The following is a 10,116-nucleotide window of genomic DNA, read 5'->3' as shown; positions in this document are numbered from 1 at the left end:
TAACTTTACCCATGAGAGTGCCGCATCACTTAAGTTTGTTTCAATACCAGCATATAGAAAAACAAAACAAGAAATTATCAGCAATTGTTCAACCTGGCTTAAACTTTAAGAGAGATTTCAGAAAACTAACCTGAGTTTGTAATGTGAGATTTAGCAGGTGTGAAGTGAGTGAAGAGCAAAGAGAGAAGAGGGAAAGTGAAATACGGAAATATTTTAGCTTTAAAAATTAAGAAATTAAAAAACCAAAAGGAGAGTTTACTATTTAACCATCACTGACAAATGCATTCACCCACAAGTATTTTTCATAATTGAACCTTGAATGTCAGTCTTAATTTATTAATTAGATTTTAAGAAGTTTTGTCTAAAGATAGTTTTGAATAAAGCTAAATATTTCCAGTTGATTGGGTTTGGGTTTTGTTAATGTCAAAAGAGAAGATTGTTCAAGACTTGCTATTAGTATCTAAATGAACATTGCTGACCATTTGGGTTTAACTGGACATCAGTAACCATATGAATCATGCATACACACACAAACACCTGACTAACCCTTGATTATGAGGACATTTTGGGTTTAACTGGACCTCACCTCACACACACTCTCAAACACCTAACTAACCCTTGATTATGAGGACATTTTGGGTTTAACTGGACCTCACCTCACACACACTCTCAAACACCTAACTAACCCTTGATTATGAGGACATTTTGGGTTTAACTGGACCTCACTCACACACACACTCAAACACACACAAACACCTAACTAACCCTTGATTATGAGGACATTTTGGGTTTAACTGGACCTCACTCACACACACTCTCAAACACACACAAACACCTAACTAACCCTTGATTATGAGGACATTTTGGGTTTAACTGGACCTCACAAACACACACAAACACCTGACTAACCCTTGATTATGAGGACATTTTGGGTTTAACTGGACCTCACTCACACACACTCTCAAACACACACAAACACCTAACTAACCCTTGATTATGAGGACATTTTGGGTTTAACTGGACCTCACTCACACACACACTCTCAAACACCTAACTAACCCTTGATTATGAGGACATTTTGGGTTTAACTGGACCTCACTCACACACACTCTCAAACACACACAAACACCTAACTAACCCTTGATTATGAGGACATTTTGGGTTTAACTGGACCTCACTCACACACACTCTCAAACACACACAAACACCTTACTAACCCTTGATTATGAGGACATTTTGGGTTTAACTGGACCTCACTCACACACACTCTCAAACACACACAAACACCTAACTAACCCTTGATTATGAGGACATTTTGGGTTTAACTGGACCTCACTCACACACACACTCTCAAACACACACAAACACCTAACTAACCCTTGATTATGAGGACATTTTGGGTTTAACTGGACCTCACAAACACACACAAACACCTGACTAACCCTTGATTATGAGGACAAACTGGGTTTAAATGGACATCACTATTAACTCCACACATAGCAGGAGTACCTGTATTAGAGTTAACCATACTAAACCAAATCAACTATTCTACATTAAAGAGTGAATTCACAAATGATTGTGCATCTTTTTGCTGCCACTAAACCTGTAAAAGTAATACGCACACCTAAGGAAATAGTGCTACAATGTGCTGTTGCTATATCAACCAACATATACACATGTGGTGCAAAATGAACCTGGTTGGAGAAAATTCAGTGATCAAAGATCAGCAAGTTTTACACTTCATAGAAGACTAGTTAAAGGGCAATTAGATGAAGAAATGCAACTAGACAGCCAATAAAAACTAACAAAATTAAACTGAAAGGGCAATTTTTATTTTGCAAATGGTAAAAAAAGGCTCAACAACTGAGATCTAATAAGGCCATTATTAGAGATGCACCGATTGATCGGCTTGGGACCGGAATTGGACGATTTTCACGTGATCGGCCATGACCGGCGATCGGCCGGTCAGTCTGACATATGCCGATTTTATACCGGTCAAACGCACTCGGGCGCTGCATGATTAACATCAGCATCACACGTGCACACGGAACGCACATGTAGAAAACCTCGTGAATTACGGCCGTTTCACACCGCAAGCGTGAGAGGCGTGTATTTTTTTCAGCGTGCATGTTAATCAGTGAATGCATCACACTGGGAGCGGGAGCAGAGCGTCAAGCAGGAGCGTCGCGTGAGCAGCAGTGAAGCGGTTTCGGCACAGAGTCTATTTTTGCTGCGCTGCTCACACTCAATTAAAGTGAAAGCACACTTTTTTTGATGGGCAAAATAAATATGATTTCACACAAAAAGTGGCCAAAATGCACAATTTGCATGTCTAGTGTGTTTTAACAAGAACTGGAGTAGGCTATGTCAGAAAAGAAAATGAAGAAGACTCAAACATATTTATAGAAAATTCACCCATTTAAACTTGTTTTTATTATTCAGTTTGGGTAGAAGTATATGGTGTTTTATAAAAAAAAAAAAATAGAAAATAAATATTTGTGTGTGCTGTAAAGTGGTTAGAAAAAAATGAAATCGGAATCGGCTAAAATCGGTATCGGCAGGTCAAACTCGGAATCGGCCTAGAAAATTGTAATCGGTGCATCTCTAACCATTATGGGACTAAAGTGCATGAGGGAGTGTGCCTCAAAATGACCTCAGCAACACACTGGAAATAAAACCAAATTAAATTGCCTTCCAGTAAATGCATGTATTTGTACATTTCTTTCAAAACAGTGTTTTAATAAAAGTAAATAAAAGGATGTCTTGAACACTCTTCTGGCCCAACAACACTTTAGAGAACAAAACCCACAGACATTAAAGGTTGTATCAGCGATTTCAGGCCCAAACATAAATGATCACATTCATCTAATCTTTCCTAACGATCCGCTAGCTGGCCGCCCCATAAGTATGCCGTCCAAAAAACGCTTCTCTGTAGGCAGCCTAGGCTCTGAGATCTGCACACAAAAACAATGGGTTTCACCAACCACTCAAAACCAAAATAAACAGTGTTCCAACCAATCACCGCAAAATCTCAAACCACAACACCCCCACCTTTTGTGTGCAGATCTCAGAGCCTAGGCTGCCTACAGAGACACGGTTTTTGGACGGCATGCTTATGGAGCGGGCAGCTAGCGGATCGTTAGGAAAAATTAGATGAATGTGATCATTTATATTTGGGCCTTTTTTGGGCCTGAAATCGCTGATACAACCTTTAATGGAAGGCGACACTGATCTCTCGAAGAACTCTAAGAAGATTTCTTTTTCAACATCAAACCTCGGTTCCTCACGAAATCCCTTATATTTTGGGCCGTTCTTTCTCTCAGAACAGGGTCCTCTGCAGTCTTGCACTGCTCACACTCTGCCTTTGTTGCAAGGTGTCCCTTTGAAATATGGACTCTGAAATGTTTCATGACAGCATTCACTTCATTTGGGCTCCATGGCCTTTTCGCAATTCTCCTCAATTTGGTCCCTGTAAAACAAACAAACAAACAAACAAACAAACATATACATACACATATGTATACCTATACACCTATATGTATATACATGGAATAACTTTAATATACCCAAATGTTTAAATACCTCTGGAGTTCTCAGTTTCATCCTGATTCATTTGGCTTTTTCCTGAGGGGTAAAAAGCAACAATTAAAATGTATTCCAGCCCTACAATCCAAACAGTTTCGGACCATGTGAAATATCAGCAGATAAGCACACAGGGAAAACTAGTCTCTGGTCCTGTGTAACATGAAAATGACCACTTTACACTGAATTACTGTGGAAGATAAAAAATAAAATCAACATGTATCCTTTTTCTCAAATAAATATCTAAAATATATGCGCACACACATACCTGTGGAGCTGTCAGCCTCACCCAGGCCCATTTTTGTTTTTTCTAAGGGAAAAAAAGCAACACACTATTCATCTTCTCTACACGGCAAACAGGTATATAATAATAATAATTATTATTATTATGTAAATATGAGGGCTCTGAACCAGTTCAAAGAATGAAAACAAAAACTGGGGAAAAACCAGAAACGATTACTTGAAATGACCATTAACTGGTTAATAATGGTGTTTTTTTATTCTTTTTTCTGTTTAAAGGGTAATTCCACCGGTTGAGACATGAATATGTATTGAAAGTGGGTCATATATGTAGTAGAATAGTAGCATACATTTCTAATTTGGGTCCTTCTTGGCCGATAAAAGGCAGAAAATGACTTTTTAGTGCTTGTGGATTGTAGACAACAATCCCCATAGTGCATTGCAATGCTCAGCTCCGCAGGCCACTCCCACTACCTACCGCCTGGAAATCATTTCACACAATTTCTAGTGAAGAGTTACTTTGCGAACTAATTATTTGCTTTATCATGCTCGTTAGCTGAGATAGCTTATACCTGCGTGCATGAAGTTGTCTGGACTTGTGTTCTTCCACAGCTTTCTCAGTCATTTTTACCGTCCGTTTTTCACTGTCTTGTTCATCCATAACGAGCGAATGTTTACACACTTTATTAGTGCAAATATCAAAACCGTAGGGTGAGCTTAACACACACACTGCGTTCCACTTTTATTTATTTATTTCTCACACAGCGGCGCGCGCGCCCATAGTCCTCTAGGTTTCGATTAACGATCCACAGCACAGCAAGGAAAGCTACGACTTAGTTTCACCGTGAAAGTTTCCTCCTTCCGTCTTTTATCTCGATATCGTACAGTAGAAATTGGCACCGCTGAAATGAAAAAGTTTCTGCCGGTGAAATCAAACGCACGGCACTGATCTGTGATAGGTCTGTTAGCGCATTAGGTCCAACCCCCTATGGGCGGGTTTGAAAGGGTGGGAACTAGAGCTTGTAGTCTTTACAGAAATCCCCCCCTCTTACACTTCCTCCTACAATGACGTAAAATTACGATTTTAGGAGGAAGTGAAAAAGGTAAATAGCGGATTTCTCTCGTCTCAGGGGAAAATGTGTTGCACGACCATTCAATAGTATGACTGGGTTTCTAACAATGATGCAGATACTGACATTTGCATGTAAGGCCAAGCCATTTTTTTGGACAAACAGACATATAAAACATGTAAGGAGGAGGCTGATACATGTAGATCTTGTCTATAAAGTCAAATAAATCAAATACACATTACATAATAAACATCAACATACCATTTCCTTTCCAGTCAAAGCTGAATCTCCTTTCTTTGCAACCATCTTTGATGTGGTCATCTGAAATCAGACAGAGCAATTGTATGCTGTTGTCATAAAATGGTTTCATTCTGATGCATAACATTTAACAAATTAGTATGAACGCGGATGTTATTTATGCTTTCCCTCCTAAAATGACCCTTAAAATGCAGATATTAGACAAGAAAATCTCCCTAAACGCAAACCCCTCCCCGCTAGCTGAGGACAGGATGAATTTTACCAACTAAAAAAGGCCTGTTCAAACTAAAAACTATATATCTATTCAATTATAGGCCTAAAAAATCCTCTCAGTATTAAGGAATAGCAGAGTCTACACCACAGCTTACACGATAACAACACAGAGAAACAAAAACAAAAAAATCACTTTCATAACTATTTTACCAGCTGAGAAACGCTAGAAACATTGGCAGTAGGGGTGTAACGATACCCTCATGTCACGATTCGATACATAACACGATACGATATTATAGAGATACTCCAAGACGTGGTAAAAGGGTAACTTTTTTTTAACTGTTGATTAAAATGCCTAATTAAACTCTGTAAACTTGATTGTTTCCCCTCACACAGAAATTTTTATTTTGGGTGTACTGTCCACAATACACATTGTCACTATCCACAATATATATTGTTGCATTTTTGTATTGCGATACATTGCTTAATTGACAGCCAATCGGAATCAATTCTGCTATAACATGCTTCAGTATATAAGCGGCAGTCAAAGATGCGATCACAATAAACAGAGCGTTACCGTCTGCTGGTTGGACCCTAACACAGTTATGGTTGGTGTGAATGGGCCTTAACAGTTTACGTCTCTGTGACTGAAAGTCACAAAGCATATCCAGATTGAAAAGTGTGCATATTGGGTCTACAGCTTACCCACAATAAAGAAGCAGCCGACACATACCCAAAGCAACATCTTTTCCTCAAACCCTAACCCTGACATGATGGTCCTCGTAGTGGAGAACTGTCCTTATATTTCAGGTCAGTGTCATGCCCATCCCCCAACGCACGAGTTATGAAAATGAATGAACCGATTCCATTTTACACAAAGGAACAAATATTATCCAACAGATTGACTTAATTTATATCAATCTGTATAATAATTCCAATCGTAATTTCAAAAGCAGTTATGTTAAAAAAAATAGAAAAAAAAACTTCATGGGGTTCCATATAGGCTACAGAAAGAGTTTTTAAAAACATGGTTGTGTAACAAGGTGCGATTTGCTGGTGGGGGATTTCCCCCCTCCACAGTAATCAATGCTATAGCCTAATTCACCAATAGACCATATCAAATATATTATATATTTTTAAAAATATGCAACACGCACGTTTAAACAACAAACGATACAATCTGAACTGGCGCTTCTGCTCCTGTATTGAGAGATAATGCAGCGCGTTTCAGCTACGATCCTGGTTCCAGTGGCCTTAATACATTCACGGCTTTTCAGAATGTCACAAAGCGTTTTGAGATGTTTTTGAACGAAATATTGATGTTTATAATTAAGTGTTTTGGCACACCGAGTGGCGCTACGCATTGTTCTAAAATTGGGTTTTATTCTGGCATGTTGAACTAGAGTTCGACAAACGCGGCGGCGCTTTCACTTGAATTAATTTTTTTCTCATTACAGCTAAAAGAACTTAAAAGGCTAGCCTACTCCGTAATTTTTGGTCATACAGATAAGATATCATCTTTTTTTAAACTGTAAAAGGTCTACAATATGCTAACGATAAAACGTTTTCTCGCTCATGTGAACGAACACACTGGAGAAACAAACGTTTGGTCATTTCACAAAGAGTAAAATCATGGCCGAGTGGAAGAACTTACGGTTCGATCATTTAGATGACACGGGTTCAAATCCCGAACAAACTTGGTACTTTTGTAAATTTTATATTAGCCTATTAATGCATTTTATATCCGATTATTAATGCAGAGAGATTTGTCTATTCTAAAACTCTGTTACACCATATAGTTTTTGCTTATATTTATAAAATAAAATTGCCAAGCATTTCCATTTTACACAGGAACAAATAGTATCCAACAGAATGACTTTACATCTGTATAATAATACCAATCGTAATTTATAAATAGCTATAGCCTATATAAATTTTTGGGATTCCCTATAGGCTATAGGCTACTTCACCAATATACCATATACAATATATAAAATAGAGATATGCAACAGGCACGTTTAAACGACAAACAATAAAATCAAAACCAGCGTTTCAGTTGTTCATTAGTTCCAGTGGCCTTAATGTAGGCCCTATGCACGGCTTTTCAAAAGGTCACAAAGCGTTGAGATTATTTTGAATGAAATATTGAAGTTTATAATTAAGTTTTTGGCACACCACGCCGAGTGGCGCTATTGTTCTAAAGTCGGGTTTTATTCTGGCATGTTGAATTAGAGTTCGACAAACACGGCGGCGCGTTCATTTGGATTTATTTTTCTCATAACAGCTAAAATAGCTTAATAGGCTACTCCGTATTTTTTGCCTACATCGTTCAAAACTATAAACTTTTATTCATATTAGGCTAACAACATTTTAGCTGTCGTCTCGTCTCTGTCTCTGGGAACTGCGCGTCACAAAAATGAACCGAAAACCACTTGCCTCAGCTCAGTCACGATAAGAAATCGGCTATGTCTAAAGCCTTTAAATGTCTAAATATTTAATAAATGTTATCTGATTATGTAATCCATCTGAAACTGAGAGGTACAGATGATCTACTCAAACATGTTTAGCTATGATGTGAGCGCTTCCCAACGAGGAAAGGACAAGGGGGAAAATCTCGCTCTAATTAAATGTAGGCTAAATCGCCCTGAATTAAAATGTAAAAGCAGATCAAATAATTTTTGTCGAAATGTTGCTATATTGTTTCATTTAAGTTCATAATTATTCTATAAATGTTATTTAGTTTAACAGCAGCACAACGGAGCACTGTGGTTCGAGGTTTATTTGAATAAAAAAGAACAACTTATTGAAATTGAATGAATTATTGAAATGAAATATTTAGTAATAAAGTTTCATGACAGAAATATCACTACATGTAGCTTACATTATTTAATTCCTTCATTATCAACACTTTAATAGTCTAATGCTAGAATAGCGGTTTAAGTGTGAATTGCGACTTCTTTTTGTTGTAAGTCAGTCTCAGAGAGCCTGTGGGGGGGTTGGAGGGACAGTGGCTTTATCGGCACAATAGGTGTTAATGTTCCTCTTTCATATGGAGATGTCGGATAGCCAGCCCAATGAGCAGGCAAAGGCTAAATTCTTATAAATCTCTCGGTGTGTCCAAATGTAGGCCCTATATCTTATTAAATTATAAATATTGTAGTTTATTTTTTGTATTTAAAGTTTTCACACAAAATTTCAATTAAAGTGTTCAATCCAGTTGTTTCAACTGGTTTTGTAGAGTTTTAGAGTTTTAGAATGAGCACTGTGTATGATTGTCAACAATCTGGCATTATCTAAACATTAACTGTTGACTAAACACGTTCATGCCACAGCAGATACAGAGCTCTTTAATTTGCGATCAACCTCGTTTTATTGTAAGGTGAATTCAACAAGGCATGCTTTGTCTTTAAAGCAACAAAGGCTAAATAATTTGTTACAGTTTTTTTTTTTGGAGGGAGGGAGGGAGACAAAATAAACTTGCTAAAAAGAGATCCAGCACGAGAGACAGACAAAGAAAAACGCATGTTCTTAATTTATGTGGCTTTGGACTATTTTTGTTTTGTACTGTTTTAATTGTTTAATTTAGCTGAAATTTCTTTGGCAATACAAATTTAAAATGTTGCAAGAATAAGATTCTGTGTTTCTTACATTCTTCAAAATTTGCGATGGGTTTCAAACTTAATTAATTGTAGTGTTCTTTTACATTTTCATTTGTTTTTATATTGAAAGTAATACTATTTAGTTAGTCTGTCAAGTCAACAAAATCAGTCTTTTCTGATTTGTTCAATGTATGGATCTGTTTTGAAAAATTTCTCCCGTTGCTATGGCCAGGTATCACTCACTGTCAGTCAACTCAATTTCGTGAATGATTCACAAAACAATAATTTAGCAGATTAAAGACGAGCTTCATTATTTTCATTTTCTGACGCGATCAGCTTTCTTTTTTTATTTATTTTCATTTCTCTCATCAGTTTTGTCGTGCAGCGGACATGGAATGTAGCAAATTTACGTTAATGTGGCATTGATAATTAAACAAAACGCTTGACATTAAATAAATAAACAGTTAATGAACTCGCTAATAAACAGTTACCTATTTAAGCATCAAGAACGGTAAAACACAAATGAAGTCGGCCAACAGCATGTTGGCTACATTGAGATTCGATCTCGGATCGCTTGAAGCTCCGTGAGGCTCATGTTGCGTTAACCACTGAGCTACCGTCTGAACGCTATTAAATTACGTCTTATGCTCTTCCAGACCCTCATTGATAGCCTAATATATTTCTGTTGCAATGTTTTATGTTGTAATGTTTTCACTATTTATTCAATTTAATTTCAGTATTGTGATTATGAATTCGTTTAACTACAATGTTTCACTTGAATTCATCTGTTACCAGCTTTCAATCGCTCTGAATGAGTCGCGGCGCGGCGGTAGATTACGCAATAGAGAGAATAAACTGACACCTTTCAAAGTCTGTGATTGTAGCGCCTCTTAGCGGTAAAAGGCAGCAAATACACATCCGAATTTTACCGCCACGGGAGCGGTAAAAGTATTATTCGTGTTGAGTACCAACTGTACCCAAAGCAACATCTTTTCCACAAACCCTAACCCTGACATGATGGTCCTCGTAGTGGAGAACTGTCCTTATATTTCAGGTCAGTGTCATGCCCATCCCCCAACGCACGAGTTATGAAAATGAATGAACCGAGCAATGTACATTTTACTCAAATTTGAGACGTCACAACAGCGTCTTTA

The 10,116-nt window shown here is 37.5% G+C and overlaps 1 protein-coding gene across 1 annotated transcript in view; it reads right to left on the bottom strand.

Annotated features, from left to right (window-relative positions):
* The window catches only part of LOC130077531 (fibrillin-1-like), an 81,580-nt gene that overhangs the window by 38,932 nt on the left and 32,532 nt on the right, over positions 1–10,116 (bottom strand). The window lies entirely within an intron of this gene.

The sequence above is a fragment of the Rhinichthys klamathensis genome, unplaced genomic scaffold, assembly GCF_029890125.1.
Source record: "Rhinichthys klamathensis goyatoka isolate OS25496 unplaced genomic scaffold, OSU_Roscu_1.1 h1tg000755l_1, whole genome shotgun sequence".
Lineage (NCBI taxonomy): Eukaryota > Metazoa > Chordata > Actinopteri > Cypriniformes > Leuciscidae > Rhinichthys > Rhinichthys klamathensis.
Note: the sequence above shows the minus strand (reverse complement) of the source record. Positions and strands in the feature narration are given on the sequence as shown.